The sequence below is a fragment of the Meriones unguiculatus genome, chromosome 9 (assembly GCF_030254825.1).
Source record: "Meriones unguiculatus strain TT.TT164.6M chromosome 9, Bangor_MerUng_6.1, whole genome shotgun sequence".
Classification (NCBI taxonomy): Eukaryota; Metazoa; Chordata; class Mammalia; order Rodentia; family Muridae; genus Meriones; species Meriones unguiculatus.
The window spans coordinates 96,220,613-96,231,070 of record NC_083357.1 but is presented as its reverse complement, the minus strand read 5'-3'; the positions used below and the strand labels follow the sequence as shown (position 1 = coordinate 96,231,070).

At 41.5% G+C, this 10,458-nt stretch overlaps 1 non-coding gene across 1 annotated transcript; it reads left to right on the top strand.

Annotated features, from left to right (window-relative positions):
• The first annotated feature begins 2,081 nt into the window (after positions 1-2,081).
• LOC132656699 (U2 spliceosomal RNA) lies at positions 2,082-2,267 on the top strand. Its single transcript, XR_009594412.1, has one exon. It is a non-coding gene; the product is annotated as a U2 spliceosomal RNA (small nuclear RNA).
• Positions 2,268-10,458: the final 8,191 nt, after the last annotated feature.

Here is a 10,458-nt window from a genome sequence, read left to right as displayed (position 1 = left end):
CTACAGACTATTAGAGGGGAAAGGTACAATAATATCATATTTAAATGATTTAAAAAACAAGGTGTGCCAGACAAGGACACCAATGAGTCCTAGATTTTGTAGAGAAGGACATTTCCAATGTCAAGGGCGATGTTGACCTAAAAAAAAAAGCTAGCCCTACAGACCAAGGGAAGAAAGCTTAACTCATTTTGTTTGCTCTCCTTACCTCCCTCCAGCTCATTTTATAGACTTTTTCTAGGTGAGTACACCAAAGTACAGCTTTTGGCCTTGTTGCTGTTGTTAATTTGTTTATTTGTTGGTTGTCTACCCAGTGGATCTTGAGGTCCAACATCAGGGGCTTGAATATTTTGGGGCTTCATCAGACTTTCTGATCTGGTCTGGTCTGATCTCTGCCCGTCCCCCAACACACACACACACACACACACACACACACACACACACACCTTAAACCTCAACCTCTTCCCATCCCTTTCTATGTCTTTTTCTTTATTAAAAAAAACACAATGTGTTATTAAAGCTTAGCATATCCCAAATGCTATCATTTTAGAATGTTACCAATATAAAACACCATTAATGATATATTTTATATACGAGTAAACTTTCAAAACCATACGTTTATTTTGCATGCATAGAACATTTTGATTAACACAAACGTGTTTGAGGGCTCAGGAACCACCTGGGGCTGGTGGCTTCCTTGTTAAATGTTTCTGCATTTATTAGTATATGGGGAGACTCTTCAGCTTTTGAGAAATAGTTTGAATGATTTTTCAAGTTTTTTTTTTCCAGTCATGGTAGAAGTTTCCTAACATAAAATTCACCGGTTCCCACATTTTTAATCGTACGGTTCAGTAGCATTGGGTCACTCACAACATTATTGCGGCGGTTACCGTTATCCATTTCCAGAACTTTAGATAGCCCTTGGTAACCTCTATTCTACTTTCTGTCTCTGCAGATTTTCCTGTGTTGAGCAACTCATGTCAATGAAGCTATGCAACATATGGCATTGTATAAATTGCTTATTTCCTGGGTTCCGGGTCTTCAAAGTTCATCCATGTTTCTCTGCTTCTTGCTTGAGAAATTCCAGCTAACTCTACACTTGCCAGTCACACACAAAAGCATGTTCTGGGAAGCTTTGCTACCTTGTCCCACTTTCTTACATTTTTTAAACAGCTTCCCAGTTCCAGCCAGAGCTAGATCTCTCTACAGCTTTGCAGGCCAGCTGTCGGGTGGCAGAAAGATTCATGCAACCTTGAGTCCACCAGTCCTCAGTTTCAAATACTGTCTCTGTGTCTTAGCTGAGTTTTCTCTGTAAATTCTTTAGACCTGGCTGATCTTCAATTTTCTTATCTTTAAAATGTAGACAGGCTGTCATGCGCAGCATTCCTCAGCACTCTGCTTGGCACAGAGGCCTCAGCAGACACCAATCCCATTTTTAATGGAGCTTAATCCCAAGCTTGCTTTCCAAATTGCTGTATATCAATGCCAAAGACTAGAGAAAAATGACTTGCATTATCCAGTTGTGAAGTCAATGAAATAAATAATATGTATATAACAGTAAAGTTCCTAGCAAGGAGCTCAGTAAATGGCCGCTCTGTTGTTATTGTTTACAAGTATGAGCCTCAATAAGAAATGGCTTGCGTATGATTCATCTTTGGATACCTGCCAATGTTTAGCTGTGTTTAGTTGATGTTCAACAATTCCTCAGGGCATGTGAACCTCCACAGGGCTGGGTGAGACTTGTAGGGTAAGAAATCATGGTTCCAGCAAACCAAAGACAGGTGAAATAGCAGTATTTCTTTCTTTCTTTTTTTTCTTTAATTTGGTTATTTTTGAGACAGGGTTTTCCTGGGTAACCCTGGCTATCCTGGAACTCGCCTCATATACCAGGCTGACCTCAAATTCAGAGACCCACCTGCCTCTGCCAAGTGCAGGGATTAAAGGGATGCTCTGCCACACCCAGCTGGCAGCATACATTTCTAAAAGAGGTAAAGAAGAAGTACCTGTAAGCTTAGTGACCAACTTAATACCAGAAGAGGTGAAAACAATGTCTTAAGTTACCTTCTGGAAAAATAAATGCAGACTAGACTCCTTGGCCTTTTGGCTAAGATCAAGTGGATTATCTGTTCTTATCAGTTAAGTGCGTGATGTGACCTCTGTCCAAGGACAAAAACTTAACACTGGACTTTGGAACAGAAAGATGGAATGGAGTGTGTACATTTCATTCATCAGTCTGGAAGTGTGATTTCTCCGGAAATGGTCCACACCCTCAGTGGGCTGAAAAAGAACTAGGTTAACAAAGGACGCATAATATAACCTTCTACAACCAACTTAACAATGGTTAGGTTCAAAGGTCAGTAATGTGAAGTTGTGAGCATCCACCCTCTAGTTCCCAGATTCTATCCCCATTAAACAATTTTCTTCACTATCTAACCAGCCTTGGGCCATTGCCATTTTGTATTTTGTTTTAAAGGAGAAAACCTTTTAAAAAGAGAGGAAAAGGACTTTCAGTGATGAATACTTCACCCTTCATTTCCACAGAAGGTTTAAAAGAGATAGAAAGCAGAGATGTCATATCATATGCAGCCTGTCACATGCTGAGTAAATGAGACTGAAACTTGGAACAGGCAGGTCCTCGGCTGGGAAGCCAGAAATGAATGTCAAGTCCTGTCTAGGAAGCAAGGGGAGGAGCAGTTCCGGAAGTCCTGGCCTGCCTCTGGGTATTAGAAGAGACACGGGCCAATAGCTAAATTAAGGTTGATATCAGATCCACAGTCTGGAGGCAAACAGGAGACACCAATCAGAAGACAGAGAAATGGAAAAAAGGATGGAGAAGGAAAAGTCAATGAGCACAGTTCTTATGTATACATCTGACTGTCACGGGCATGTTTTAACGGTCTGTCAGGAACTTCCTGTGTCATGCGAGGATGGGCAGACATCATGATCTAGGTAGACTGAAGGCGGAAGCAGATGAACGAGGAAGCCGTTATATTCACCCTTGACCAGCTGGCGCTGAGAACTGAGGCTCATAAATCTTTTTGTCTGATTTCATCAGTGTGAAGATATGACTTGGGAGGAGAGGAGGAGAGATATTGAGAAGCATGAAACACAACAGGATTTGTCAAGATTCCACCCACTTTCAGATGAGCCTGCTGGGGAAAGAAGGTACTTAAGGAAAACAAAGGGGAAACAATCCAAACCCCCAAGCTTTTCAACTTAAAATCATTAATTCCAATGTTTAGTCCATCTCCACCCTTTCTTTTTATAAACGACCTTTGGCTGGTCCAATCTCCTGGACTTTGGCTCCCCTTAGTATCAATTTCCTTATAATTTTCAGGACTTTGTATATCAAGCAGATTCATTGAATAAAACCAAATATTTTTTTTATTCTTCTATGGTGACTATTTCAATGTTTTGACTCTCAAACTTGTTCCACAATCTTATTCAAAGTTGTCTCCCTGCTGCACATATTTGAAAAGTAAGATTAGCCCAATGAACAAAGCGAAATGAAGTTTAATAAATCATCTAGCCACTGCAAAAAAAAAAAAAAATCAGTTCCTTGACTACAAAAGACTAGAGAATACATTTCCTGCTTCAAAGCACAGCTATGTGACCTGTAGTACCTGCAGGCACTTGGGTAGGCGGGACATAGAACCTCCAGTAGATGACAGGCTGAGCAGACAAATGGGAAAGGGCCTTATTCATTTGACAGTAGTGAGACCAGGGATGCAGGGATGCCTGGGTATCCATTTGCCCATTGTTCTTGGACCTCGCAGTCTAATGTAGAATGGAGGAGCTGACACCCTAATGTGGAAAAAACAATGAAGAATGAAGCATGGTGATAACATCCCATGCATGAGACACTACAGGATGATGCTAAACACCAAGGTGATAATGACAGAGTTAGAGAAAAAATGCCCAGAGAGGAAAACTCAGTTTTTGTTTTCCTTCTTTTAAAAAAGTGAGCAACCATGCATGTATGCTTCTTCGTGCTGCAACACCAAGCTTCTGCTGTTGCCTACTGACAGCATCACGGAGCTCAGGCTGTGGACCAGTCGAGGACATTGAAGGTCATCTTCCCACTTCTCTCCATTGACTCTTCTCCCTCCTTGCCTAATGTCCTTACTTCCTCATCCTCTGTTAGTGCCTGAGTTTTCTATTTCTTCTCCAGCCAATGTTGACAAGTTTATTTACTTCATGCTATCAAGTTTAGGACCTGATAGCATAAAATCAAGGTGTTGCCACAACTGCATCCCTTCTAAAGTGTTAGGAGGAGCATCTTTTTTGTTGTTTGTTCTTTGTTCGTTCGTTCGTTTGTTTTGTTTTGCCTTTCACAGCTTCAGGAGCCTGATACATCCTTTGGCTCCCAGCCCACTTCCCCAGTGTGCAAATTTAGTGATGTAGCACCTCCTTGCCCCTACCCAACAACTCCTTTTCTTTTCCTGATCAGCGTTGAGAAAGCTTTTCCATTTTTAAGGATCCAAGTAATCTTAGAGACCAACTGAATGGCTGAGGATAGTCTCCCTGGTCTCAAAATCATGTCTGAAAAAAAAAATGCCGTTTATTCCCAGGTTCTGAGGATTGGGGTACAGTTAGTATTTTGCCTGCCATGTTGGGAGAGTACAGCTTCAGGTTCTATATGGAAGAAATGAAGCCTAATCTGTCCAAAGCAGGCTTTCATCTCAGCTGCTGGCTAGGAGGATTGTGAACACTGTGTGTTAATTCACAGTCATGTTTCGCTGGCTGATATGGTTTATAGTTTCTTGTAGCATTGGATGGGAACTTTTAAAAGGGAAACTCTGGACTCTGGAGATAGCTCGCTGGGTAAGCAGGAGAACCTTTGTTTGGTCCCAGCACCTATGTAAACAGTGAAGCATGCTGTACAGGCCTGTGACCCCAGCACTTGGGGGCAGAGACAGACGGTGCAGGAGCTCGCTAGTCAGCCAGTGTAGGTGAAAGGGTGACGTCCAGCTCAGTAAGAGACGCTGTCTCTGAGAAGTAAAGTGGAACATAAAAGGGGAAGGCACCTGATCTGTCCCCTTAGCCTCCAGAAGCCCATGCACACATGCACACATTCATGACCACACACAGACCCTCCCCCCACCCCCACACCGCAAAGAAACCTTTAAAAAGTTGGATTTCTGCTGTTGTTGGGGTAGATACATACTTTTTTATTTCAACTAGACATTTTTCTTTAAAGAAATTGTATAGTGGAGATGAGGAAGGGGGAAACTAAAACTGAAAAAAAGGGAGAGGCAGTGGCCACTGTTTGCTTTTCTCCCTTTCTGGCCTCTTTGTGTGTTGTTGAGGTGTGAGCCATTTACATGCTAATCCAGCCCTTTGCTGGATGTAAATGGCTGTGGACAGGTTGACAATGAGGAGCCCAAGCTTAGAATGGAAAGCCTATTGCTTGTTCCCTCCCTTTACAGACCGATTTTTCATCATTTATCTGATACAAACAGCTGTATTTGACTAAGTCTGGTACAGATTCCCAAGTCACTTCCTAGCGAGAAGCCGATGCCTGCCCTCGCACTCGGATCTGCACTACAGTTCTTCTCCGGCATATCGCCTCCAGCTCTACCTTAACCCTCACGCTTAAGTATGTGCTTAATGCTTTTCTTAATAAATGCAAAAATTTTTAATCAAACAAAATCATATTTTTTTTCTAAATTCTTATTTCTTTTCTCCCTCTGCACCGACCTTAGGAACGAACATTCTGAAACCCATTTCAGCCCTGAAGCTCTGCGGGGCTTGTGGTATATGCCCACAGTAGTTACAATTGACAAGAGGCAATTTATGGGACCAAGGGCTGAGTCTTGGCTGACAGTTTGAAAGCATGCAGTCCACGGTGGCAGGGAAAGCACAGCAGCAGGAGCTTGAGCTAGCTGGTCACGTTGCATCCTCACACAGGAAGCAAAGAATGGCTAGGAAGTGGGCCTAAGCTGTGATACCTCAAGGCTTCCTCCTGACCCCCACAGTGACCCACTTCTAGCAAATTCTCTAACCGTTTGAAACAGCAGCACCAAGTAGGAACTGTGCATTCCCGTGCATGAGCCTATGGGTGACATTTCCTATCCAAACCACAGTAATGCTCAGTGAATACTGGACTGATGAATGAATGCTATCTTAACAAAGTGGCTCAGCTGTGATTAGCATCATATTGAACAACACTCACAGTACTAAGCCAAGCTTTGCCAATTTTCTAGGTCTTTGTGTGTTTTGTTCCCTTAATCTTCTCAAAAATCTGTAAAACTGCTATTCTTCACTCTATTTCAAGACTAAAGACTTCAGGAAACTTGGCCCCGTGACACAGCTAGTAAGAAAGTCAGTATTCACAGCAGGGTCGGCCTGATACCAAAGCCCATGGTTCTTTGTGTCCGTTTATCTGCTCCCTTGCTCCTGCCCCTTGTGTTTCAGTAGAAAGCTAGGATTAGGTCCTGGTGACTAACCTCTGAGTTTAAGACTATAATGGCAAGGTGAGGAGAACAGCACCAAGGGTCTGGAATGGTCTTGGGTATAATTATGGGCAAGGTTGGTTTTGGAATCCACCATTTCATACTGTCTGTGTTTAATTCTCTTGATTGTGCTATAATGATCATGTGTATTATTCAGAGGGCCAGATGAACGCTTTTGGTGGCTATAAATGCCCTCTTTATGGATACCTCACCTATTCACTTTTCTCTGTGTATGACTATATGCACAAACATTTTAGTAAATACTTTAGAAAGGAATCAAACAAATTGCAAGCTTTGTGACTGGATCATGCTTGGGTTAGGCTTTTAGAGATCTGACATCATCACCACAAACCCTGCTGTATATAATTTTGATTTTTTTTACGTCCGTAAACTGTAGCAAAAAAGAATCATTATTTTTTTTTTATGATTCCTAGGACTTTTTTTTTTTGAAATATCAACTTAAAAGAACTTCTCTTTGTGTGCTTCTGGGTTGTTGGTGACTCCAGAAGTTAACAGTGGGCCAATTAGTGCCTCAGTGGGCTTTCCTGTTAAGAACACAGAGCCCCCTCATTGGCTAGGTGAACTATGAACACAGAAGCCTCTGGAAGCCATCCTGGTATTTATTTTTTTTTTTCTGCTCATATCACTTGTTCATGTTAGAAAAGATAGATTTGTGTTATGTGGTCTAATCGTTGACCTTCCCCTACTTCTTTCACACTTGTTTGATGCTTAACTGAAATTTGGGGAGGATTTATATCCTTACACTTGGGTTTTCTACCAGTATATTCATAAACTTCCCTTTTCCGTGGAGTTTTTAAGATGAATAGCAACAGGAACAGAACAAGCAACGAAACCTTCCAAGTGGCTTACAAATGTCATGAAATAATTTAGCTATGCTGATCCTTTACATGTATGTCTGATACTCTGTGGTAGTTATAGAAATATGTAGACATATGACCATCCTTGCTTAGAAATTTACAACCCCCCCCCACTCATTGAAAGATACTTTGAATGGAAACTGATTGACTCAAGAGCAGTTATTGAGAATCTCTTTGACTGAAATGAGGAGCCATGTTAGGTACTAAACACACAAAGATTAAAACTGTTCTCCAAACTGATAAGTCAAGACACTTATCAGTTGGAAATCAGCAAATCATTGACCATTAATTTCCTTGGGCAGAGAGATAAAATTACAATTTTCTTAAGTACCCATGACTTCCTAATTATCTGTATACCTATCTTGCTGGTAAGTCACATACGGAATTCTGGTGAGAGTTTATAGATTTGTAGCTAAGCCAATATTTAACTCTAAAATAATAAAAAACACAGCAGTAAAAACTGAATTGGGCTAATTCGTGGTAATTAATCTCTGGAGTGTTATCTGAAATGTTATCTGCCCACACAGAAAAGAAAATAAAAGAAATGCATTTGCCAAGAGAGAAGGAAGTGGGGGGATGGCAGGAGCAGAGCCCTGCGTTTTGATGATGATGTGCTCTCTTGTGTCCATCTGCTAACCTAGGAGCTGTGCTGTTTCTTCGTAGAGGCGATGCCCTGAGTGGTGTTCCACAGTGATGGGTGAGAAAGACTTACAAGAGTGGATGTTAGAAAGGTTTGAGAAGAGAAAATGGGAAGGGTGGGGTATGAGAGGTAGCAGAAAGTGAAAATGAACAAATAGAGTGAGGAAAGAGAGGTGAGCAAAAAGAAATAGTGAAAACAGGGAAGGAGCTGTATGGACACCAGTGAGACACAGGAGGAAAGTAGAGGGAAGCTAGCAATGCGTGAAAGTGGAAGACATCGGAACATTGATCTTCTCCTTGTTTTACAAACATCAAAATTGATTTTGCTCAATGAAAACAAAACACAAAATTGGAAGACGGGCTTCATTGAGAAAGAATAACCCAAGAAACAGTTCTTTCCCCTCAGCGATGGATTCTGTCTGCTGTTGCCACTGTCAACTCACAACCCAGTCAAGGCACATTAATAACAAGGCATCTCCCAATCCTAAGCAGGGGCACTGCATCTCAGCTACATCTGGAAGCCAAGCAGAAAAGCTCTACCCTACAAGATGTCCAGGAGGTGATTCTCTGCCCTGCTGTCTGAACCCTGATCCTTGGCTTTACTTGAAACACTTCAGGAATAAACCCAGTGAGGCTGAGGCTAAGGTTCTGTGGCTGACCAGAGGTTCCTCTGCTCCTTACCAGGAAAACTGAAGCCTCATGCAGAGGAGCTGAGAAAGCCTGCCTCCCTCTGCCTCTGCCTTTGAGAACACATGTATCAGGTACTGAATAGAACAACTTGATCATTAAGTCTCTTCCTGAATCATAACACAAACACACTTAAACACACACACACACTATAAAAACTGTCCAAAGAGTGTCTCAGATTAATTTTAGATTGTACATTAGACTGTCGGTGTTGGAGAAACGGTGTTAGCTGTAGGGTAAGTTAGTGGAGAGAAAAAAGTATCCTCGATTTTGTCATTGTATGTTTATCTCCAAAGCTATAGAGTACTAAAATTTAAAAACCAACACTATGTTGTCCAAGTTGGCATGCCTCAACTCACACCAATCCTACCTCAGACTCGTGAGTACTGCAATTAATGGCATTTTTCATCATGCCTGGATTACAATCTCTTAATTTTCATCAAGAACAAACACCTAAGTTTTTATATATATTTTCCAGAGTACAAAAACAGAACAATAGGCTTTGCTTAATTAAAGCTGCTAGCTCTGGGAATAGGGATATGAAAATTTCACTTTGATTTTCAGATAGGTATGGCAGGGATGTTGATGGTCAATTCTGTTATAACACATGAGAAATTATGCTCAAATCCCTTTGATTTCAATTGCTTATGTCACTGTGTTCAACAACACCAGATGCTGTAGCTTATTCCCTTCAGTCTTTGTGTCTGTGGTGGTCAACAGCCAGCTAAGTGATTATGTTGTTTCTTCAGTGGGATTTTCTATTCACTAAATGTCTTCTGATATTTTGCATGTTTAGATTTTATAATCTTTAAACATTAATCAAGAGGTTCTGAAGCATTACCCATTCATGAAAAAGAGACTATACATTTAATTTAATTATCCTCTATTCTTTCTTTTTTTAAAAGAATTATTTATTTATTGTATATGAACACTTTGTTTTCATGCACACCAAAAGAGGGAATCAGATTCCATTACAGATGGTTGTGAGCTGCTATGTGGTTGCTGGGAATTGAACTCAGGACCTCTGGAACAGCAGTCAGTACTACTTAACCACTGAGCCATCTCTCCAGCCCTCCCTCTATTCTTTCTTTATGCGAGCCAGCTTTCTGTTCTAGGTTACTATCACCCTGTATCATTGTGTGTGCATGAAGATACTGTTCAGCTATCGCCTTGAGCATAGATTCCTTTGAATAAACTTGGAGGGCCTAAATAAAAAAATAAGTAAATACCGGCTGTGGGATACCTCCCCCCAGAGTTGTTGGTCAGAGGTATCCTGGAGACCCCTAAAATAATACAGGCTATTGCCACTGTTCTTGGTTGACCACCAGAGCTTGATGGCGAAACCATGCTGATGAAGATACCATATACATTGATACAGGACATGGAGAGATCATGTTGGTATTAACCATCAAGCTTCTTCCCCGCCTTCTAGCTCTCATAACACTGGAAGGTGCTCTGCAAATGGCGGGGGAGAAAGGTCTGCCCAGCTGTGAATCCTGTGAACTGTGATAAGACGAGCCTAGCAAAACAGCTACATAGGTACAATGCTGGCATGAATGTTATTGGCGTAAATGACTGCTTTCTGATTGCATTTGAGGCCCACTCCACAGAGGGTGATGTATGCCCAGAACTGCAAATATAAGCCAGGACACAGGGTCAGGGAGCTCACAGGCCCCAGGAATGAACCTACTACTATTATTTTGCTAAATGGACATAGTATCATATTGCTTTCTAACTTTGTATCTGTCTATTTGTCCACTCATGCAGCTCTCAGAGCAAATGATAGTTAACCCAGTGAATGA